Here is a 25,958-nt window from a genome sequence, read left to right on the forward strand (position 1 = left end):
AGCTGTCTTCCTCTTCCTTCTCACCTATTTCTCTTGACTTTATTCATTCAATGAAAATTTACCAAGAACCTTCTGTATCTATTACACTGTACTTCATTACATAATAAACAATAAATTCATGTTGACTAGTTGATAAATCTCATTTTTATTCATAATACCTTCATAAGGTAGATGTTGCTGAGTCTTTTTTTTTTCAGTCATATCAGACTTTTCTGGACCTCGGTTGGGGTTTTCTTGGCAAAGGTGCTGGAGTGGTTTACCATTTCCTTCTCTAGCTCATTTTACAGATGTGGATCCTGAGGCAAAGAGAGTTAAGTGACTTACCCAGGGCCATACTACTACTGTATAAGACCAGGTGAGCTCATGAAGATCAGTCTTCCCAATTCCAAGAACAGGGCTCTATCTGCTGAGCCATCTAGCTGCCCTAGGTAGATAGGACAAATGTCTTTAGTCCCAATTTAAACATGAAGAAAATGAAGGTCAGAAAAGTCAGTTTTATGCATTGCTGGTGGAGTTGTGAAATGATCCAACCATTCTGGAGGGCAATTTGGAACTATGCCCAAAGGGTGATAAAAGACTGTCTGCCCTATGATCCAGCCATAGCACTGCTGGGTTTGTACCCCAAAGAGATAATAAGGAAAAAGACTTGTACAAGAATATTCATAGCTGTGCTCTTTGTGGTGGTCAAAAATTGGAAAATGAGGGGATGCCCTTCAGTTGGGGAATGGCTGAACAAATTTAGTATATGTTGGTGATGGAATACTATTGTGCTCAAAGGAATAATAAAGTGGAGGAATTCCATGGAGACTGGAACAACCTCCAGGAAGTGATGCAGAGTGAGAGGAGCAGAAAGAGGAGAACATTGTACACAGAGACTGATACACTGTGGTATAATCGAACGTAATGGGCTTCTCCATTAGAGTCAGTGCAATGTCCCTGAACAATCTGCAGGGATCTAGGAGAAAAAACACTATCCACAAGCAGAGGACAAACTATGGGAGTAAAAACACTGAGGAAAAGCAACTGCTTGACTACAGAGCTTGAAGGGACATGATGGAGGAGAGACACTAAATGAGCACCCTAATGCAAATACCAACAACAAGGAAATAGGTTCAGAGCAAGGACACATGTGATACCCAGACGAATCGTGAGTTGGCTAGGGGAGGGGTAGCAGGAGGCAGGGGTGGGGGGGGGGGAGGAAAAGAAAATTATCTGTTTCCCATGAATAATCTATGAAAATGACCAAATAAAGTAATGTTTAAAAAAAAGTCAGTTTTTTTGAGATCATAGAGCTAGCAAATATCAAGACCATGACTCAAACCTGGGACCATTAACTATAAAACCAGTGTTCTTTTCATTATACTCTGCTGCCATCATGGATACTGAAATCTAGTAACCTAGGATTTTCCTTCTCTCTATCAGCTGATTTCTTTCTTTCCATTCAAGTATCTTGCCCAATCTCATTCATTCCTCTACTTCCCTCTCTTTTCTTTTCCTTCCACCATTATTCCATCCAGTTTCCTGTGTTTCTCCTTTTGATTGCTATAAAGGGAAGATCAAAGAACAAAAATACCAAAAAAGAATGAGAATGAGACAAAATTAACAAAGGTCAATTAAATTTAGGCAAAATCATTTTGCTAAGTTTATTAGATCTTTATTATCATTAATGGCATCATGCTTAACTCTCAAATAGAGACTCTTTGTTTTACTTCCTTATGTAGATACTAGATTAGGGGATAATTTAAGTGAGAGATGGTGATTTCAAGATCAGATCTGCCAATCTCCTCCTTCCTTCCTTCCCCTCCCTTTTCCTCTCTCTTTGTTCCTCCTCCCTCCTTCCTTCCCCTCCCTATTTGAGTCTTCTGTTGATCTCACTGAAATCAGTTCAGAGTGAGTCTTTTGGTAGATCAGATAAATCACTCTTTCTCTTCTCCAAGATTTAAGTAAGGGGTTTATTTAAAAGAAGGGGAAAGGAAAAGAAGTTGAGGGGAGAGAGGGTTTGGGGTTTCCCTTATACTAAACAATCCTGAAGTTGGAGGATGGTGGAATATAGTTCAGATATGGGAAAATGGTCAACGGGTCTTGAAGATTCAAGTTCACTATAGTATAGCAGAGAGAAACAAGAGAGCAGGACTTTTGTCCTTCCTCTTTCCTGTCCCAAAGCAGAGACTCAGTTTTTCAGTTTGCTTCCTCCTTTTTCAATGGTCCTTCCTGGTCCCCATTCTAAATAGAATGTTCATCTTGACTGACAGGTTCTGGAGTCCTTGCTTTTCCAGCCTTTGCTGCAGACTTTTTTTCCATCTCTCCTTCACACATTACAATACATATCACATTCCCCTGCGGTGACTGGGACAAGTAAAAAGACAAAAATTCTTTGTTGTAGATACCAGTTAACTGATATGTGACCAAAGAAAAATGACATAGCTTTTTATGAATTCTTTCCTGTGCTTACAAAATAGATATAATAATACTTACATACTGCCTACTTATTTCAACAGCCAGATGACTCAGTGGCTAGAGCACTGGGCTTAAAGTTGGGAAGACCTGAGTTCAAATTCAGCCTCAGGCAGTTCCTAGCTATGAAACCTTGGACAACTCATTTAACTTCTGTTTGTCTCAGTTTTTACATTTGTAAAAAAAAAAAATGGAATTAACAAGGGTTGTTATGAGGATCAAATGAGATATTTATAAAAGTTCTAACTTAGCACAGTGCCTAGTACTGTGCCTAGTACATAGTAGGCACTCTATAAATACTTATTCTTTTTCCATCTTGGAGATGTTTGAAAATTAAAGGGAAAGAAATATTTTGAAAAACACTTTGGACTTTTAGGTAAGAGGTCCTTTTAAAATGTGTTTGGTTTTTTTAAGTGGTAAACTTCCACGTGTACTATGCCTTTATTTATTGGTATCTTTGGGGAGGGATCAGGAGACCTACAAAATATCTAAGGTATAAATAGATAGAGAAATATTGTGATTTTGAATAAAGCAAAGAAGCCTCTAAAACCAGTGAGCTTATATATAGATTGTAAGCAAGATGTTTCATCAGTAAAATGGGGATAATAACACTTATACTGCCAAACTCACAGAGATGTGAGAACCAAATGAGATAATAAATGTAAATTGTGTTGTAACTGTAAAATAATATGCAAATGTAAAAAATTGAACTTGATTATTAAACTTCCAAAATACCTAGACTTGTTTAATGTGGTTTGTGTCACTTTAAAAATTATACTTACTTTTGGCACAGTCTTTGAATTGTATTTCTAAAGCAATTCAATAAGATCTGCTTGTTTTGAGCTACTGTCTAGTTGAAGGGGATCTCAGATCCTGGCTTCCTGCTTTACCCCCTTTATCCCTTAAGAAAAAGAGTCAAAGGGAAAGAAAGAGTTTGCTCACTACTGAAAGAAAATTATTTTACTTACTACCAGCATAATTCTATAATTTACATCTTGATTCGTTGTACTATTGATTGTCAACATAAGGAAAGGATGGAAGAGATGCTAACAATGACTCAAAAGGGCTTCCCTCATATAATTTTTTTTCTGGAGAATCAATTGTGAAACATTTACCAGCATACCTCTTTAACATCAAATACAGAATTTATAGCAGACCCCAGGACTGAATATTTCTACTGATTGGAATCACTATATTATAAAGCAAAAATTGTTGGGAGATAGCAAGGTACAGGAGAAATGGAATGAATATTAGAGTCAGAATACCACCTCTGATGTTTATCATCAGTGGGACCTTGGGCTTAATTTCCTTAGACTTCAGTCTCTTACAAAAATGAGAGAGTTGAATTGGATGGGCTCTGAAGGCCCTTTCAGGTCTAGTTCTATCATCCTAAGAAAAAAGTATTGTTGGGAAGAGATATTCAATTTTAAGTGTACTTTCCCTTTCTTGTTTTGTTCCTTTAAAGTTGTGTTTATTATTCACTCTTATTGTCCTAGAATTTCTCTGACTTGAATTTTAATTGATTTCCAGCTATTCACTACTAGGTCTAAGCAATAAGAATCCTCAGGCAATACATCAGGTTTAATAGTTACCTACTTTTTGACAGCTTCTATGTTCCCTATCTAGATCTTATGGTCTATTAAAAACTCAGTTGAATTCTCCTTCTCTGGTAGCCTTTAGACCAGTAGCATGGTGATAAATGTTTAAAAGCCAAGTCTTGAGGAAGGGTGGGAGGGAATGTAGCACAACACACTTTTAATTTAAGCTGCATCATTAATGTGTTCTTCAGGGGGCATCTGGGTGGCTCAGTGAATTGAGAGCCAGACCTAGAGACAGGAGGTCCTAGGTTCAAATCTGGCCTCAGACACTTCCTACCTCTGTGACCCTGGGCAAGTCACTTAACCCCCATTGCCTAGGCCTTACTGCTCTTCTGCCTTAGAACCAATACACAGTATTGATTCTAAAACGGAAGGTAAGGGTTTAAAAAAAACAAACAAACATGTTCTTCATCACTTCCTTAGGCCTAGACAATAAAAAATAAATAAATAATTCTAGCCATTTTATTGTTTTTAGGGATTTCTGAGGTATAAATGCTCTAGTTGAAAATGTAATAATTGGCTTTAGATGGATGGTTTGCTGGCTATATCCAACCCCTTCTATGTAAGCCTTCTGTCTTGGCAGAGGAAAAACACTGAGCTATTTAGTCCATCTATCATGGTCTGGATGTTGGCAAGTTTTTAGATTTTCAAAAATAAAGTGAGGTCTTGCTTAAATATCAGATTAATTAAAAGTTGGTCACATGTAAACCTACCTTCACATACAGGAAAATCATTTCAATATGGAATATTTTTCTTCAAACATTTTAATTTTGCTACTTTTGTATACTTTTTGTTAGATATTGAGTTTATCTGCTAGAAAATGGATCATTTTACCTCTTTGATTTGTCCCAGAAAATGCCTTCACAAAAACATTTACTCGTTTCAGTGAATAGACAATCACAGTGTCCCACAAGAGCTTAGCTCTATAATCTTGAGACTGTTATAGAGAGAATTGAAGAAGAAAAGAGAGAAATCCTCTCCTAATTAAGACACATGTATGTCTGAAGGAAGGAATATCGTCAAATTTTGACATAAAGCTTCATTATCAACCCCATGTCTATCTAGTGAATTCCATTGAAGCAAAAATGTCTCTGACATGATAGATTTCACATATAGTCCCATCCAATTACTGTTGTTAAACAACCTGTATCTACATTTCTGTAATTTATCTGGATTTTTTTACCTTGTCAAATATAAAGAAAGCAAGCCCATGTTTGAGCTAGAATAGATTCTGTTAATTGTGTCAGCATAGGCCTTATGGACATACATATAACATACACATGAAGACATTTAGACATAATGTATATTATAGTCTCATTCTACCTATGGTAATTCTATACTAAGCCTGCATCACTCTAATAATCTACAATCAGATTATAAGCACAATTCCAGGATAGCTATTTTTTTTTTTAAATTATGCTAGTGGCCTTAGATTTGACAAAGCTGCTATCAGGGTAGAGAAAAGGGAGGTTATAATATGGTACTATCCAAGCATCATCAACTTTCCCTGCAAACTAACTTTCTCTTTGTCTCTGCTCCTCTCTCCTTCTCACTTAGCAGGAAAGATTCAAACCTAAAGTTGGCGGTAGGGAATTTCTAGGTCATGAACCAAGCAGGTCTCAAACTAGTTATATTGTCCACTGGCCAACTTCCCAAATCTCTTACACTTGTTTAGGCTTAGTATTGAATGCATAGCCTATGACAGTCAGATGCCTAAAATCTTTATACAGTTGTCTTGGGACGGGTGTCTTTCTAATCTGTAAGCCCTTTTTACAAGCATATATTTCCCATTTACAAGTGTTATTAGTTCCAAACATTTATTAACTCTCTGACCTAGTAAGGAACATATTTTTTAGTTCGTTGTTCATCACCGAGCAAACATGATATAAGGTGCTAATAAGGCAGCTTTCCTTTGATATCATCATCATAATTGCTTATATTCACCTCGTGCTTTATGGTTAATATGACATTTTACATATTTTTTTTCCATTTGATCCTCATAGCCACTCTATGAAACAGGTAGTACAAGTGCTGTAATATTTCTTTTAAAGATACAAAACTGTGGCTGAGAGGTTCAGTTGACTTTAGCTTTCAGGTAGGCATTATTCCTGAAGACTGATCATTATGATAACTAATTAAATAAATGATCCCTAGTTTTAAAAAAATCAAACTTTTTAACATACAATTGCTTTGTTCAGCCTTATTGTTCGGGAAGCATTTCTTCTTGTTGACATCATATGATACTCAACTGGTAATTACAAAGTAATTACATGACAAATCTTCTCAAACATCCCATACCTATTGTTTCTAAATTCCCTGCAAATAATACATAGTTGATGATGTAATAGGGAAACAGTAATGGAAACCCAGATGATGGGTTCATTTCTGCTTTTACAAATTACTAGTGATATGAATCATAAAGGCAAGTCATATGATTGCTCAAGGCCTCTATTTCTTAATCTATAATTGTAATGAACAAAATGCTACTAATGCTTCAGTTCTTGAATCATGTCATTTGCCTAGAAAACTGTGATTGCATCACTGATATAATTTGGGCATCTTACTCTCATCTCTTATGCTTTTAATCAGCTCAGTAGAATTTGGTTGCAATGATTATCACAAAACTGTAGAATGCCTACCCAAGTTCATGCTGTTGATCATGGAAATTCTATGTTCTACATCTCTACCTGCTGAAATCCATCTTTTCCTTTAAGGAAGAACTTGGGCCTTGAAGCCTTCCCTAATTCCTTTATGCCTCAGATTTTCTTCTAGTATTTTATCCAAGTCTTTCCTTTGCTCTTTTCCTTACATTCTATCTAGTATCATATTCATTTATGTCTATGTCTTACCTCTTTTACTAGACTGTAATCACCTTGAGTGTGTTACATTTTTTTTTTATGGCTTGACTGAATAGATTTAATTGGTGGTTGCCAGGGATTTGATTACTAAATCCCAAAATAAATTACTAAAGTAAAATGGAATTTAAGGTAGTTTATTTTTACAATAGAGGGGAGATATTAAGGAAGAGAGAAAGCTCTGGCTTCCTCTGAGCCAGGCAGAAATTCTAAGCACCAATCATGAGAAAGGAGTATCAAGATGAGGGACCTTTCTTGGAGGTTGACACCTCCAGAAAGGCAAGGAAACTAAGCAGCTTTTAACTCACCACAGTGACTATCTAAAAGGAAAGCAGTCTGAGGTCTTCTGAATGAGCTCCTCCAGGGGTCCAGTTCCACAATCAGGTGTCTTCACTCGAAGTATGAGTGTCTGTCTTTCAGGCTCTCCTCAAGTGTCTGCCTTCCAGTCCAACTCCAAGTGACTCTCCCAGGCCAACTCCAAGTGATGGAATTCTTCCAGTCTCTCTTCCGAGTGGCTCTTCTACACACCAAGCCCAGGTGACTGAGTCTATCTTCAATCCATCTCCGAGTGACTGATCTCTATCGATCCATCCTTGTGTGCCTCTGTTTCCTCTATTTAAAGACCTTTTTCTCTTGTGTCACCTCCCCTAAATTTTACATCTACCAATCACAGCAGAGGCTCCTCTCCAGGACTGCCCACTCAATGTGTGTCCACACCTTTTTTGGTTAGTTAACACCTTTTTGGTTAGTTAATACCTTTCTTTGTTAGTTAACACCTTTTTGTAGTTTAAATGAGTAGATCTACTGAAAATACTGAGTCAATAGGCGGGAGATTACAATTCAAATCTTCACAATAAAGGAAGAGCTAAGTACCTTCATTGTTATAATCAGGGGAGAGCCAAATCCAATCTTCACAAGTGCAAAAATTAGTTATTTTTCTTTTTTTCTCACTCCCACTTTTCTTGCCATTGTCTTGAATATAGTAGGTTTCTAATAAGGGTTTATTAAATTGAGTCATTAAAAATTATAGTTAACATATATAGCTAGCGTTAGGGAGAGAATAATCACATATATACACAGAGAGAGAGAGAGAGAAAGTAACATTTGGCTTAAAAGGAGAGGAATTAAAAAAGAGTAAGAAATTATAAGAAAGAAATTAGGGTCTAGAGCTGGTGAAGAAAGGAGAGACAGAGGAATAGGAACAGATCACTTCCATTATAAATTATTTTTGGCAATCAAATTTTCTATTTCTCAACCCCCTTTGTAAATAGAAGCAAAATAAGAAAAATATAAGAGCATAAGAAAGAAGGGAATACATAATTAACAATGATAGTCATGAAGATGAATGAAATAAACTAAAAAATAAGGAAGGTGGTGGAATGAATTAGAAAGCAGAATAGAAATCTATAATGTTTATAAGACTCAGACTAAAATATTAAGATTCACATTGAATTAAAACAAGGGATATTGAAAATTAATTCTCCTTCAGATGGACTAAAAAACACAAGGGTAGCAATCATCATCTCAGATAAGGGTACTATAAAAATAGAAATGTTATCAAAAACAAACAAGGAAGGAATATTATACTTCAAGGTACTATAAAAAATGAAATAATATCAATATTTAGTATTTTGTACTAAGTTGTATAGTATCTAAGATCATAAAGGAAATTTTTAATTTAATTATAAGAAGAAATAGTATAAGCAAACTATAATATTTTGGAGTGCCAGTATGTTTCTTTCATATTTAGACAAATATAACCCAAAAAAAGATGTTTAAAATATTAATAGATTTTAGAAGAGCTAAATACTGCAAATCGCATGATTACTGACTGAGAATAGAAACTACTTATCAAATTTATCAATTGGTAAAAAATATATTAAATTAACATAATAGACAAACCATTACTCAATAGAGAAAATCAAAGCATCAATACATAAGGTGAAAAAGGAGAAACCATAATAAATGAGGAGAAAATAAAGGAAATTATTAGCAACTATTTTACCAATTATATGACATCAAAAATGGGAGCTTAAATGAAATGGGTAAATATAAAAACCAGTCTGGGAAAAACTGGACAGTAAGGGATCAGATAACCTTGTATTTGACAGAAACATAGATCTAGGTTTAGCGAATAAGAAATCAGTATTTGATAAAAATTGCTGGGACAACTTGAAAGTAGTTAAAATAATAGGTATAGACCAATATCTTACACCATTCACTAGAATAAAACCAAAATGGATACATGATTTGGACCTAAAAGAAGATACAAGTACTTTAGAAGAACAAGGAGCATGTTACCTATCAGATTTATGGATAGGAAAGTAATTTATGAGTTAACAAGAGACAGAGAGAGCATTGTTTTACATTTTTATATGCAACTGAGTATGTGTGTTTTAATCTATCTGTGTTTATTTTTTTCTCTTTGAACCAACTATAATGAGATTGAGATTCAAATATTGTTTGTTATCCCCACTCTCATTTTCCTTCGGGTTTAAAAGCTCTTCCTTGCATGCTTTTTCTTTGTGAAGACATTCCCCCCCACACACCCCATTCTACACACTCAGTCATATATAAAAATGTAACTTAAAAGAGAAACAGCAAAGGGAGGGGGCAAAAGAAAGGGGTTAGGGTGATAAAAGAGAGGACAAATTAAGGAAATCAGGGGCTAGAAGCAAAATGTACTTTTGAGGAGAGAGGACAAAAAGAAAAAGAAAGAACAGAAGAAAATGGGATGGAGGGTAATTTGTTATTAATCAGTCACATCCAGCTCTTTGTGCCTATATGGGGTTTTCTTAGCAAAGATATAGAAGTGGTTTGCCATTTGTTTTTCAAACTCATTTTACAGATGAAGAAACAGAGATAAATACGGTAAGTGGCTTACCTGGGGTCAAACAGTTATTGTGTCAGGCCACATTTGAATTCAAGCCTTCATGAGTCTATGCCCACTGCTCCATCCTTTGTACCATATAGCTGCCCCATGGAGGGAAATGCACAATTGGTGATCATAACTGTAAATGTGAATGGATGAGCTTACTCATAAAATGGAAGCAGATAACAGAATGGATCAGAACCTAGAATCCAATAATATGTTGTTTACAAGAGACACACTTGGAACAGATACACATGCACACACATAGTTAAAATAAAGGCCTGGAGCAGGTTCTAATATACTTGAGCTAAACATAAAAAAGGCCAAGGTAGCAAGTATCATCTCAGACAAACAAAAACAAAAATAGAGCTAATTAAAAAGGGATAATCAGAGAAACTACATTTTACTAAAAGATACCATAGGCAACAAAGTAAGAGTAAATATTTCTACAGCAAGTTTCTCTGATTAATGCATTATTTCTTGAATATATATTGAGTATAGGAGTCAGTCAAATTTATAAAAATAAACATCATTTCTCAATTGAGAAATGATCAAAAGATATAAACCATCATTTTTCAGAAAAGAAATCAAAGCGATTTATAATCATATAAAAATGCTCCAAATCACTATTGATTAGACAAAGGTGAATTAAAACAACTCTCAGGTACCATCTTATACCTATCAGAAATGACCAATGCTGGAAGGGATGTGGGAAAAATTAGTACACTTCTAAACTATTAGTAGAACAATAAACTGGCCCAATCATTTGTAATAATTAAAATAGTGGAAGACATAAACTGTGCCAGATAAAAGAGTTGGAGCCTTAAATTGAGACTGCAAAAAAATATGGTTTCAAGACAGTGTCTTGTTTTTAAATCAAATATAAGGTGATCACCAGGGAAAATTTCCCAATTATTAAATATACCCAAGTCAGTAGGGTTTTTATAGAGATTTTAATTAATACAAATGAGGAATTAAAGAAAGGGAGAGAGAGAAAAAAAGGAAATAATGAGAAAAAGATAGGCCGGCCCAGGCCAGCCCAGGCCAAGCCCTAAGAGAAAGATCAGTCAGTCTTTTATCCACTCACCACAAGAGTTGTCCAAGCAAAGATTCTAGTGTTCAGAGAGACACCAGTTCAGCTTTGGCCAGCTGCCTTCTCCAGAGAGAGTTCCTCTGAGACTCTTTGCTCTCAGCTTCTCATCTCCTTTTAAAGGGAATTTTCTCCTATGTCACTCCCCCCCCCCCCCAAGTTCTCACATCTACCAATCACAGTAGACGTTTTCCAAAGGACAGACCATTCTTAATTCACACCTAAGAAGGCTTGAACTTTTGATTAAGTTCACATCTGAAAAACCTTTGAGTAAGTTCTCACCTCTTTGCTCCTTGTAAATTCACAAGTTGACTGACCTTTATAGGTACTTAACACCCTTTTGTATTAGATCTAAAAATAGGCACAGCTTAAGAACCTTTGCCTTACTATAAATATGGGTTTAAGTATTTTTCATTGTTCAGCAAGGAGTGTCTTCCCCTAAAGCAGGCTTAAGTAGGGGTGGAATAGAGATCTCACATTCCTGATCTAAGTTCCTTCATTGTTTAAAATGGGGAATGGTCTTAACCAAATCTTATGAAGTAGGGCCTGATAATTTTTAAGATTCACACATTCCAGAAAACAATTTGGAATTAGGCCAGCAGGGCTATAAAATTGTTTTTATCCTTTGACCTAGCAATATCACTAGTAGGTCTGTATCCCAAAAAGATCAAAGAAAAGAAAAAGGATTTATATATAGAAAAGTATTTATAGCCACTTTTTTTGTGATGGTAAAGACTTGAAAATCAAGGAGATGCTCATGAGTTGGAGCATGGTTAAATAACTTGTTTCATATGATTTGATGGAATACTCTTGTGCCATGGGAAATGACAGGGGTGGTAGTTTCAGAAAAACACAAGACCTATGTGAACTGATACAAAGTGAAGTGAGAACTGAGAGATGATCATGCTGAGTAACAGCAGCTTGTAGTGATTAACTCTGAAAGATTTGACTACTCTGATCAATGCTACGATTCAAGACAATTCCAAAGACCTCATGATGAAATAACGCTCTCCATTTCTAGAGAGAGAACTGATGAATTCTGAGTATAAATTGAAGTATAATTTTTACTTTTTCTTGCTTTTTAAAAAAAATGTGGTTAATATGGAAATATGCTTTGCATGATTTCACACATATAATTGAGATACTATTGCTTGCCTTCTCAGTGGGTAGGGAAGGGGATAGGAGAGAGGTAGAGAATTTGGAACTCAAAAATTCAAAAGAATGGTAAAAATACATAATTAATAAATTGAAGAAAATATTGAAAAAGAAAAAGAAAAAACCCACGCTATTAAAAACCAAATGGAAAAATGTTCCATCTCTCTAATAACTAGAGAAATAAAAAATAAAAGAATTTTGGGATTTTACTTAATAACCATCAAGTTGACAAAGATGACAAAAAAGGAAAAAATGTGATTATTGGAGGTGCTGAGAGTACAGAAACAATAATGCATCATTGCTGTAGCTGATAATTGATAAAACTATTTTGGAAAGTAATTTGGAAATATATCCACAAAAAATCACTGAACTCGTGTGTGTGTGTGTGTGTGTGTGTGTGTGTGTGTGTGTGTGTGTGTGTGTGAGTGTGTGTATGTGTATCCTTTGACCCAGTGATACCACTACTAGACAAAGAAGGGAAATACCCATTTACAAAAATATATTTGCAGCAGACATTTTCCTTTCAATAACATTTTATTTTTTCCCTATTACGTGTAAAAAACAATTTTAACAGACTTTTTTTAAAGTTTCGAGTTACAAATTATCTCTTCTCTGACCCTCTGATATAGATTTTACATGTGTAATCTTGTAAAATATTTTTCTGTATTGGTCATTTTGTAAAAGATCTCAAATTTATTTAAAAAACAATTTTTGCACTCTGTCAAATGTATGAAATATTAAAATAAATAAATTAAAATTATTAAAAATTTATAAAAACAAATAAGAATAAAGAAAATGAAATGTACTTTGTTTTAGTCTTCATTCATATTCTATCAATTCTTTCTCAGAGGGCATATGGCATTTTTAATCCTGAGTCTCTGGAATTGTCTTAGGTCACTGTATTGCTGAGAATAACAAGTTCATTCACAGTTATTCATCAAGAAATATTGTTATTACTGTGTACAATGTTCTTTTGGTTCTGCTCACTTCACTTTGTATCAGTTCATGTAAACCTTTCCAAATTGTTATAAAATCATCCTGCTTGTCATTTCTTATAGCACAATAGTATTCCATAACAATTATATACATCTTGTTCAGCCATTCCCCAATTGATGGACAACTTCTCAATTCCCAATTCTTTGCTACCATAAAAAATTGCAATAAATATTTTTCTATGAATAAGTTCTTTTCCCTTATTTTTTTTAGTCTGTTTGTGATACAAACCTGGTAATGGTATTAATTAGTCAAAAGGTACGCCCAGGGGGCAGCTAGGTGACTAAGTGGATTAAGAGCTAGACTTAGAGATAGGAGGTCCTGGATTCAAATCTGCCTCAGATTTGTCCTAGATGTGTGACCCTGAGCAAGTCACTTAATCCCCATTGTCTAAACCTTACCAGTCTTCTGTCCTGGAACCAATATACAGTATTAATTCTAAGACAGAAAGAAGAGTTGTTTTTTTTCTACATAATGGTTGGATCATATCTCAACTCTACCAACAATGTATTTGTGTCTCAATTTTCCTGTATCCTTACCAACATTTATCATTTTCCTTTTCTATCATATTAATCAATTTGATAAGTATGAGGTGGTACCTCGGAGTTGTTTTAATTTTCATTTCTCTAATCAATACTGATTTAGAACATTTAGATTTTTTAATTATAACAAAGAACATTTTTTGTGTAGGGGTATCCTTCAGTAAATCAAACAGTAAATATTTATGAAGCACTTACTATATGCTATACAGTATGCTAAGCATGTTAATTTAGGAATGGCTGAACAAATTATGGCACAGGAATAGGACAATTAAATTCATGTGCCACCACCACTGGCAAATCTTTATTCTGTTCATTATTAGATGTCTCCTGCCTCAAATTGTCTGTGTGTATGTGTGTGTGTGTGTGTGTGTGTACATTTATCCATATACATATCGTATATGCCAAAGAACTAAGATCCTTAAGGACAAGGTGTGCCTTTCATTTTATCTTTTTATTCTCTAAATCTTGTTGAATTTAATTGGATTGGATTTGGTTAACCTTGTACAAATATATCAATCTAACCTAAAACCATAAAAAAGCAGTTCAAATACATTTTCTACCATCCCTGCATAAGTATATTACCTCCTTTTCTGTCTATTATAGTAATGCTAGGTTATAGACAAATAGAACTTTAAATCTATTGCACTAGTCATTCCAGCATTTGGACAGGTAGCTTCCCATTAGGTTGGCACATCCAGTTTTAAATTGCTTAGATTGCCTTTATAAAACTATTCAGTAACTAAAATAGATATAGGGTTTTTTTAAGTTTCTATAGAGAATTTCATTCTTCCATCATTTGTAAGAACCTATGTTGTTGACTTTTGACAGAGTGCAAAAATATGGGTTACTCTATGCTTTTAAAATTGGCTGTATTGTCAATGCTGATAAAGTCATAGGAAAGACCTTGGGAAGTAAGTTGTACATTGATTGGCTCTTGAAACCTTGATTGCCTAAGAGCTCTAGGAAATCCTTTGAAAGAAGAAAATATTTCAAGGGAAGAAATATACCAGGCTCAGTTCTTACTGCAGAGTCACTATGACTAAGTCATCTTGATCCTCAAATATCAAGCAAGGGTCTGATCAAGAATTGTAATCAGATTATGAAATTGAGATTAGAAAAATAAAAATCAGGTTCTGAAGTATAGCAGAGGTAACAAGTATGAAGTCAGAAGCCCAAGAAGTGAAAAGGAAGGGAATATAAGCATTTATATAACTTCTACTACGTGCCAGGACCTGTGTTAAGTGCTTTACAAATAATATTTCATTTTATCCTCACAACTCTGGAAGGTGGTACAATATATTATTATCATCATTTAACACATACATATATACATATATGCATAATAATAATTTAGTTTCAGGCACTTGATAGTTGGGTGGCCCTGAGGAAGTCACTTAACCTTTGTCTCAGTTTTCTTCACCTCTAAAATGGAAGACTCCATCATAGTGTTTTTATGTAGGTCAAAGGAAATGTTTGCAAAGTGCCAAGCACAGTGCCTTAATAGAAACTTAATAGATGATTGTTCCCTTTCCACCACAATCCCTTATTGAATAAAAATTTAATAAGTTTAGTAGACATTTCGTGTTGTTTTTATTTACTATCTCTTTGCAAATCCTCTCTTGGCCACATAAATTCTAAAAATACATGTACACTCTTTTTTGCATCTTATGTCAACAAAATTAGTAATTTTGACTACATAAAGATAAATTAAATTATTCTCACTAACATCAACATGTATCTAGTTAGGAATAACACTCAAGGCTTCTGCCATGTTCCTGGCAACAACAAAAAAAGGGGGGGGGGGTACTTTCAATACTAACTGTGACAAAACTTATCAATAAATTTGAGAAGAAAATGGTGACCAAAATACAACATTTCAGTTAAACAGGCCTCTTGTTAGACCCAGAATGAGAATTTGGGTCTATCCCTATTCCATTTGGAGGGTAATGTGGGTTTTGAAAGGCTCCACCACCAGAGGATAAGCTCCTCTCTTCAAGCTGTGATGGATCAGTGAACCACAACTGGCAGTGATCCTCAGAGCTACCAGTTGACACCTATTACCACACTCTGTGCGGGGCACCCTAGTATGGGTCTGGGATCTCTTCTTGCCCAGGTGCACAATCTCTCCCTGAGTGCTACCTATCCCCAGTATCACAAGCTTCCCTATCTGTCTCTCTCTGCCAGTTTGGCCTAGAAAGATGATCCATGACTGTCTTGGATTTTTTGTTTGTTTGTTTGAAAGAACAAAGGAACCCCTCCATATTAAAGTTTTACTATTATTTTCTCTTTATGATTTATCTAATATTTTCTTTACATAGTTAGATGTTATGTGCCTTGGTACATTTCTATTAAACATTTATATTATTTCATTGTCTATCATTATTTTCTGTATAATGCAATTTTCCTGTTTTTCTTTTCTGATCAAGTCCATTTTGTCTATTTTCTTGCCTGACATGATTCAACGCCCCCCTGCATTTCTGAGTTCAGCTAAAATATACTAGAATTTGTTCATCTTTCATTTTTAACTGAGTAAATCTTTATATTTCAAGTTTTCCTTATAAGCAATGTATTGTTAGATTCTACTTTCTAATCCATTTCATTAGCTTTAATTTTATGAGTTCATCACATTCACATTTGTGGTAATGATAATTGTGTGTTTCTCTCCTTCCTGCTCTTATATTGATCATTTCCTTATCTATTCTCCCTCTAACTCTTCTTCCTTCTTCCCTTTTCCTCCTATCTTCTATTGGGTGAAATGTATTTCTGTATCCTAACACAGGCTAGTATCCTACCTACCATAGTAAATATAAGTGACTATGACTACAAAAGTTTTGAGGGAGAATTGCTAACTTGCAGGTATTACAATTTCCTATATGCTCTGATATAATTCCTTTTTTAGTACAATTTAACTTGTGAACAAATTATTCATTCTTTTAGTCTTTTGAACTAAATGCTTGTAAGGGGAGGTGGAAACAATACAATGGGAGAGATCAGTCAGGCAGTCTCCAGATTTTTAGAGCAATGATGGCCAAAAAAAAAAGAAGTCCCCCGAATTATACCGAGGCCCTTAAACCAAGAGAAAGCATCTACTATAGGGTAGCATTTTCCCTGGGACAGTTTGGTTGGGATTATTCAAATTACCTAGGGTGTATACAAAGAATAAAGAAGGTGACCACTCAGAAAAGCAGCTAAACAGTTCCCGGACTTCTTTGCAGAATGGAGAGAGAAATATTTGAAGTTTCTACTACACATAGAAGGGCTAGTTTCCCCATGGAAAAAGTCTAAAGCCTGAGGAAATTTTTTTTTCAAAACATTAGTTTCTGAAACCAAAGTACTTAGAGGAACTAAAGAGATAAATTGACTTTCTGCCAAGATAAACAATTGCCAATGAGCCTGATGTCTTGGTTGCAATCAAATGAGACAGAAAAAAGGAGTAACTGCTCAAATTCTAGAGAAACAGATTTTCATTTTGAACCTGCTTCAAATAAACCTCAAAGAACCTAAAAATTCAAAAGTAGATTTGCTGGAGCCATAATCAACAAGCAAATTCCAACACAGTTGTTCACAGGCTAATGTGTCCAATGAAGGTTTATATTTTAGTTATCTAACTTAACAAATGAGTTTGACTTGAAGAGGGGAATAAAGGCAAAGGGTGGACGAACAATTCCTTGTCTATTACTCACATGGCATAGAGTTTATTTGATTTGTAACATAAAGATTGTTTGAGACTTGACAATCAAAAGGACATACAGTTCTTGTATTTACAAATCATAAGGATGATGTCAAATTATTTGATCTGATCAAAATGATTTTTTAATTGGACTGAAAATTTGGCAGAAACTAAGTTTAGACTAGCACCTTATTCTATATACTACATTAAGTTCTAAATGGAAGGTTAGCCTAAATATTGAAAGTCAGGTCATGAAAAAGAATTTAAAAGATCCCTTTCAAAACTGTAAGGAAAAATGATTAACCAAGCAAGAGGTTGAAGTAACTATAAAATATAATGTGGACAACTTTGATTACATAGAATTTGAAAGCTTTTACTCAAATGAAATCAATGTGCCTAGTATATAAGAAACTTAAGTAGGGAAAATACCTTGCATCAAATAGCTCAGAATTAATTAGCATTAGGATCACAGCATAGTTTAAAATGAGATGACCTTGAAACTAGGAAGATCTGGGTTTGAGTTTAACTCTTCCAAGTACAGCAGGACAACATTAAATTGTAATTGAAAAACATATAATGCAATAAAAATATAATAAAACATTGATAATATCATGATGGATCATTGTGTTCTCTTTGTTCAAATGATTTATTTTTTCTTTTGTCTTGTTTTCCTGAAACTAAGATAATATTAATAATTCCTAGAGTACCTCTCTTTCTTTACAGGGATTCAGTTAGAGGTGATAGGAAAAATAAAAAGTTAAGTTGCTTTGAGTTCCTCTGAAATCTTTTTGTTGAATTAGATGTCAAACTAGGCCTTGAGTGTTTTTATTGAGAAGTACAATGGATTTCTATAATACAGGTATTAGGATAGATAACTTTCAGGCAGTTGACCATAGGTTGACATTGTTATAGAGAAGTAGAAGAGCTGTGTGAAGTTGGCCCAAATAGTAGGGAAATAAAAGATAAAGGAAATATATATAAATAAAAATAAAAACAGGAAACTATGCAGTGAATGGACAGAGTGATGAAAAGTCAGAGGTATTTTAGTGGACAATATACAATTTTTGAGAGTTACAGTTATATACACATATAGCAATAATTATCAAGACCTGGGAAAGCCAGATGTAGCCAATGAGCAATTTGTATCTACCAAATCAAACTATAATATTTGTAATAATTTTTTAAAAATTTAAATAATGTTTGTTTTGGGGCCCATCCCTACTCTGTGGAATACCAAGTATTGAAACCTGGGGAGTAGGCACCCCTATCTTCAGACTTCCAGGGTTATCTCAGAAGTTACTATGAGAAGAAAGTTTTTCGGTGATCATCAGGGAGAGGAAAAATCAAGTTATGATTTTGCCTAAAGACAAGGTACTCCCTCTTCTGAAAGAAACCTTTTTCTTGCTTCTTGGTAGGTGACCTTTTTGAGGAAATATTTGTCAATATCCAGGCTATAACATAAAATGTGCTTAGAGACAGGAAATTACAAGTCATATTTAGAAAATACTCATGAATCTGGTTTGAATGTAAGCTAAGATAAGCTACAAAGTATTATAGAAAAAACACTGAGCTATAAATCTTAGTTTCACATCTTAGTTATTAACTATGTAACCTTAGTCAAGTCCCTTAAATGTGAGCCTCAGTTTCCTTCTCAGAAGAATCAGGAGGTCGGATTAAATAAAAGATTCTTAACTCTTTTTTTGTGTCATGGTCCTTTTAGCATACTGGTGAAACTTATGTGCCCCTTTTCAGAATAATATTTATTGCCTACGTTCATAATTTAGAAGAATGTTAAATTTCAGGGGAAATAAATGATATAAATTTTCCCATATATCCACAGACTCCTTGGTAGTCGTAGGCCTCAAATTAAGAACTCAAGTAGATGGTTATGAAGCTTCTTTCTAAATCTAAAAGTATTAAGTGCCTGTTAGCAACATAGGACCTCAGAAGAAAATTGCAACTTTAGAAAGAGAGCTGTGTCAATAATATGGAAATAGGTTTTGAATAATAAAACATGTATAAACCAGTGAAATTGCTTGTCAGCTCGGGGACAGGGGAAAGAAGAGGGAGGGAGAGAATGTGAATCATGTAACCATGGAAAATATTATTTAAAAAATAAATAAATGTAAAAATTTTAAAAAGAAAGAAAAAAAGAGGCTGTGGACTCCTAAACTTCAATTTACTCAGGAGTTTAGATTTTTATAAAGATAGGCACTCACAGAATATCAATTGTAACTGTTCAAACCAGGAGGAAAAATTGGGGGCTCTAGGCCCTAGTGCCCTTTCAACTTCTATTATCTGAAACACTTAAGGAATTTCCATCTTCAAAAGTGTGTGTATGCAAAGGGAGTTGGGGGGGGGGGGGGGGGAGTGCAGCAGATGCCCAGAAGCATATCCCCATTAGAGGTCACCAGGATGAACTTCCATATGCATGGTTTTTACCATATGAAGAAAAAGGTAAGGTTCATGGAGAGTCCATAATGAAGAGCTGGCCTTCAAATTAAGACCCCGTTAACTATAAAATTCAGCATTCTTTCCATTCTGGAGCACCGATACATAATAGGTAATTAATATTTGTTGAGCAAATAAATATATGTACTACCATTCTGACTTTCCTTCAGCTCTAGTGCAAAAAAGAATGTCAAATGTTGTAGAAGAAATTCCTACATATCTGATATAAGGAATTCATAAGATCATAGATTTAGATATTTGAAGGGACTTCAAATATTGAGTCCAAACCCCTTATTTTACAAAGGATAAAAAAGTCTCAGAAGAGTTCAAAGTGATTTCTACAAAATACCACAGGTATGGTAGAGACTGAATTTGAATTCAGGCCCTTCCTCAAGTTTTAACTCAGGAGTTAGATAGGTAATAATCTTTTAAGTCCTTCTCAAGTAAAATTCTATAAGTCTAAGAGGAGAATTAGTCTCCATATTTTCCCTAAAACACTTATCTGAGAAATTCAAATGGATACCCATGTCCTAATTTTTCCTCACAGATGTCTGAGACAAAGTTAATGGACTAATATAACTGATATCACACTACAGATTAGAGATTCTTACAGATTCAAATCTAGAGACTAATTTTTAGATGATTCGCCTCCTCCTCCTTCTTTCCTTTTTCCTATAGTAAAGCCCATCCAATGTCACTACACAGTAAGAGAAAAAACGGAACACTAAGTGACAGAGCAGAATGTATCTGATAGTTTAGTACCCAAAGGATTTCAGAACTTTGATGTTAGGGGAAGATTATTTTAGAATAGCCTCTCTCCTGAACAGTGCGTGAGGAAAGTATAAATGGAAGAAATCCAGGAAGAAGCAATCTGACAATGCCCTTTGGAAAAACTGCTTTTGCTCTCACAGGAGGACTGTGTCATCAGGGAAAATAAAGGCTATACATGAGAAATGACCCCAGAAATTCTGCTCTTACCACAGGGGATAAAGTACTGGCCTGGAGTCAGGAAGATCTGAGTTTGAGTCCTGCCTCAGACACTTTTTAATTGTGTGACACTGTACAAATCACTTTAAACTCTGCCTGCCTCAGTTTCCTCACCTGTAAAATGAGATAATATAGTACCTATTCCCCCCATCTCAGGTTGATGTGATGATAAAATGGGATAATATTTGTAAAGTGTTTTGCAAATCTTAAAATACTATATAATTGCTAGTTATTATTATTATTATTACTACCTAGCCAGGGAGAGCATCCAATACACTGCTCTACACATCATCAGAACTTGATATGAAATCCCCACCCAATGAAAAGGAAGGAAAAAGAAAGAAAGCAAAAGTCATTGTCTCATCCATAGTCACCATAAACAGTTCTTCCATTGCATTCATCTAGTTTCCAAACCCTAACCATTCCCTATGCTCCAGCAGAAGACCTGAACATGCACACATACGCATCTAAAATTATCTGAATTTGGGAAAGAACTGTGGGAGTAGAAATGCATTAGAAAAACATATGATTGATCACACGGTTCAATGTATATGATTGGAGATGTTGACTTTGAATGATCATTCTACTGCAAATATTAATGATATGGAAATAGGTTGTGAACAATGATACATGTAAAACCCAGTGGAATTGCTCATTGGCTCCAGGAGAGGAGGGAAAGAACATGAATCATGTAACCATGAAAAAATATTCTAAATTAATCAATAAAAAATTTAAATTAAAAAAAATAAAATTATCTGAATTTATTCATTCTCATAAACAGCAATTTGTGATTTAGTTTGGGACCTATGACAAAAAGAAGTTCCTCAAGTGTTCTATTCTTTGAATTTACTAAATCTTATCTTTGAGTTGGGCCTTTCTGCCATTTCCTGAAAAGTGATCAAATTAAAGACTTGACTGTTGAACCTTTGGAAAATAGAATATCTGTGACCCTTAAAATTTTCTTTTAAAAGCATAAATAAGTTTGTCATAAAACTCCCCTGGAGTTAAGCTGAGCAGTTGTCATTAGAAAAAAAAATAGTAGAAAGGTTAAATGATCTTCTCAACAACCCCAAAAAGCTTAGATTAAGAATTAAGGAGCTGTTTCTCCAAATCATTTCTCTCCCTCTCTCTGTTTCTTTCTACTCTCAAAACTATCACACTTTCATCATCTCTCAAAGGTGAGAGAGGTAAAGCTAACTTTGTTTCTTATCCCTTCATCCCTAGAGAATTATATTCCTGTTTTATTAATCCTGCTAGTATTAGAAACTGTGTCAGCACTAAATTGTGTTCTGTTTTTTTCTTTCTATCTAAAGAGACAGGAAATGACTGTGTCTCACAGCAGTTTGAGTTTCAAGAACTTTTTGTGCTGAAATAAATATCTCCCAACTAATGCAGATTTGTTTGCAACCACATAAAAATTGTGGAGTACCATGAGAGAAGCCAATTCACTTCTATTTCCTCTCATCTAAGATCCAAAATTCTATGTTGGAACTCAAGAGTTCATAAAGAATATGCCTTCCAGACTCATTCATTCTTTTGGTTAGTGCCTCTCATTAAGCTTAAGACAGAAAGGAATTTCCAGTACATAGATCAAAGTGAGAGGGTTATTTGGCAATAAACTGAATGTATTGCTACCTTAACCACAAAAGAGGAAAGTAGAATATACAATGCCTGAAATGCAGCATTTCTATGGCAGATTGAACCCATCCCCTGGTGAAATTCTTTAACCTTAGAAAGGTTTTATGAGGAATTAGATGATTCACCTTGTCCCCTGAAAAAAATACCATGGACAATTTGATGAGTCTTGCAATTCTATACATTTCAAAAGAGAAAAAGGGAAAATTGAAAGATGACTAAATCTGTGGGAAACAAAATGTGCACTGTCATCCTTCTTTAAATAATATCACAGAATAAGGTACAAGACCATACAGTCCCCCCACAACCAGTTCTTAAGAGAGAAGAGGAAATATGTAGTGCTTCTGTTTCTAATTTTATTACTTCCATTCCCCAACAAAGGATCTCTCTCTCTCTCTCTCTCTCTCTCTCTCTCTCTCTCTCTCTCTCTCTCTCTCTCTCTCTCTCTCTCTCCCCCCCCCCCTCTCCCCCCCCTCTCTCTCTCTTCCTCTCCACTTCTGTTATCCTTACAGTTGACCCCATCTCTTTAACACTCACAAGCAAGGGAAAGGGAAAACATGACACAAAGGTTAGGGGTTGGGGTATGACCAGAAAAGACACAACAGAGGAAGAAGGGCAATGGATGGAATAGTAAATGGTGAGGAAGAGTAATCTTTGAATCTTCCCTTTCCCTCAAGGCCCCATATTCCATCAGTTGCCAAGTCCAATCCATTCTAACTTCATAATATGTAGTCTATCTCCCCCCCCCCTTTCCCCCTTGGCATATTGCCACTGCCCTGGTTCATGGCCTCATAACCTTTCCTTGAACTTTTCAATCATCCCTTAATTGATTTTCCTGCCTCCATTTTGTCCTTTTGTCCAATCTAGCCCCCAAACAACTGCCAAACTGATACTTCTAAAACACAGACTTGACCATGCTATTTTGATTATTAAGAGATCTGTAGTGGCTTCCTAGTGCCTCTAGGATAACACACAAAACTCCTTAGTCTGCCATTTAAAAATATTTTAAAATCCCATCACAGTCTAGTTTCCATCTGTCTTTTGGGTAGTATTTCATGTTACTTCTTCCTGCTCCCTCTGTCCCAATGAAACTGGTCAACTGGATGGCATTCTGTCTCTTGGCCAAGTGTCCTTCATTTCTGGTATGTACTTCCATAAACTTGGAGTGTATGAGGTGTTCCGAGAGGAGTAACACCTCAGGTGTAAGAGCTTGATTGAGCCCTTTTCAGAATTGTTTATCTAGCACTGAGGTTTACCAACTCTCACCTCTGGTGCCAAGAAGCTGTTGCATACACAGCAGTCATACACTGGTAAAACCATCTTAGCAGATGGGCTAAACAAGAGATAGAAGATGCCAAGTCATCCATTGCATCCTGGACCATTGCCAGTTATCCTAACTTTTGTCTTGCCACTGGAATTGAATGACTTTAGGAGAGGGAATGAAGCTGATAACTTTTGGGCAACTTTGCCTCACTTAAATCCAATTCACTGGAGAATCATGACATCTGTGATGTCATTTGTATTCTTCCAAAAAAAGGATGAACAACACATTTCCATAGAGATTGAAGTACACAGTTTATATGCTACCTCCTATATAGGCCTTTTTTTGTTGTTTGTTTTCCTGCAATAGTTAATATTCTTTCCCTCTTAAAATTGGTTTGTATAAAAAGTTAGCTTCTTGAGAGTAAGGGCAGTTTTTTTTTTCTTTCATGTTCCTAGTGAATGACATATAGTAGGCAATTAACAAGAATTTGTTCAATTGAATCATAGGGACGAGAAAGAAGTGGAAAGAAAGAAGACTCCTTGCCTTATTGCCTCCCTCCCCTTTTATCTCTCTTCTGAATATTTTCTTTTCTTTTACAGAACAAATTTCTTCAATGATAGGTCCAAAACCTTAGAAAATCTAAAGTTCTAGTTGATATTTTCCTTCTCAAAAAGAATCAGCCCGAAAAGTCTCTTATACACACATAGTCTGGGTACTTCAGGTATTTATATCTGAAGTGTTATTTTCTAAAGAATTTGTAGAGCTGTAATTTTCAGGAAAGATGCCAAGGAAAACTAAATCTAGGTTCACATAACTAATAGCAAGAATATAAATTATCCTATCCTTAGTAAAATAAAAATCTTTAGCTTTAAGGATAAACTTTGGATTATAAGAGAAATTTTGCTAACAAAGCTAAGAAAACAAGCATTAGTCCACCTGCCCAGAATCAAAAGGAAATCAGCGGATGCCAAGAGAGAATGAGGCAGCTGGCCTAAAATAAATTTTGTATACTTTCTCTCCCTTTGTGTAATATTTAATTTTCATGGGCTTCTCTGCCTAGGAGGAAAATTCATAGTATCATTCATGTGACAGGCCTAACTCACAGACAAAGCTGGCAGTAGCCTAGATAATGCGTAGTTTTAGGGAATAAGAAAACTAGACTGCCTCCTGAAAAATCTGCCCTCCCACCTTGTGCCCTGATACCTGAAATTATTTTAAACAGGGTCAAAAAAGTGTTTCATTCCACAATCAATGACAAGGTTTAAAATGCAAATACACCTGAGAGAGTTAATGCTATGGCCTAAATTCAGATTCTAGTATTAATGACTAATCCCTCCTAGAAAAGATTTTTTTGATGTTGGGGAGGAAGGAGGTAGAGGACACTGAAGATAGCAACTATGGGAAAGGAAATCCTCTAGGAAGTCATAAGCAATTGTATAAATTTAAATTCTAAGCCCTACAAGAGAAAATTGGCAAGGGAGAGTTCTTTCCCTTCCTTTTCCTCCCATCTCCAATCAATGGTTTTTAGAAATATTCTGGTGATGAAGGTTCCAAGCCCTACAGGGTCTGCTTCAAACAATTTGATTTTGTTTGAGGGAAGGAAAAGATGGCTTGACTTTTTCTTAATATAATTATATAAGCAAAAGAGAAATGTGCAAAGGAGGTAGAAACCTAATCATATTTTAAACTTATGTGCAAGGATAAACTAATAATGTATAAAAATGATTACATATAATATTAAAATCATTGTCTATGTTGATAACCAATGAATTTCTTAATGATCTTGTCTTAGAGAGGGATAATGAAATTTATTTCATTTCCTTGGACCTAATAAGACTTAAAAAAAAAACAACACTTCTATAAAATATATAAGCCCAAACAGAAATAACTTTTTTCCTGATTGCTTGGAGAGAATTTTGTTTTACTACTTGTTTTATTTTCCATGCCATATAGAAAGATTATGTTTTGTACCCTAATTTTTCATGAGAAATATTTATAAAATTAGCAATCTGGAAGGAGGCCTGAAGTTAGATATGACTGTATTTCAGGTGAAAAAAAAGATATTCTACTACAGATTAATTAAGTATTTTACTATGTTTTATGTACTATTTCACTTTGTAATTGGCAAAGTCACAAAGCAGCAACTGTTTCATCCTATATAATGTGGAATATATACATATAATGTAGAATATGCTATATGCAAAACATATAAAAAAAGGCCATCTGGTACACTAAAAGGAACTCTATACTTGGTAATAACTCACATTCACATGGGACTTTAAAGTCTGAAAGACTATTATTTTGGTCAGAATTGAGGATCCTAGATTCTAATTCTTGTTCTATTAACTATGTGACCATAATCAAGTCACTTTATCTTTCTAGACCTCAGTGT

The 25,958-nt window shown here is 34.9% G+C and overlaps 1 long non-coding RNA gene across 1 annotated transcript in view; it reads right to left on the reverse strand.

Annotated features, from left to right (window-relative positions):
* Nucleotides 1-1,368: 1,368 nt before the first annotated feature.
* Nucleotides 1,369-25,958, reverse strand: part of LOC103100719 (uncharacterized) — a 37,145-nt gene continuing 12,555 nt past the window's right edge. The window contains exons 3-4 of the long non-coding RNA XR_008911219.1: nucleotides 3,237-3,355; nucleotides 1,369-2,346 (exon numbers count right to left, since the gene is read on the reverse strand). This is a non-coding gene — a long non-coding RNA (uncharacterized LOC103100719). The remainder of the gene's footprint in view (nucleotides 2,347-3,236; nucleotides 3,356-25,958) is intronic.

This window comes from Monodelphis domestica, chromosome 4 (assembly GCF_027887165.1).
Source record: "Monodelphis domestica isolate mMonDom1 chromosome 4, mMonDom1.pri, whole genome shotgun sequence".
NCBI classification, from domain to species: Eukaryota; Metazoa; Chordata; class Mammalia; order Didelphimorphia; family Didelphidae; genus Monodelphis; species Monodelphis domestica.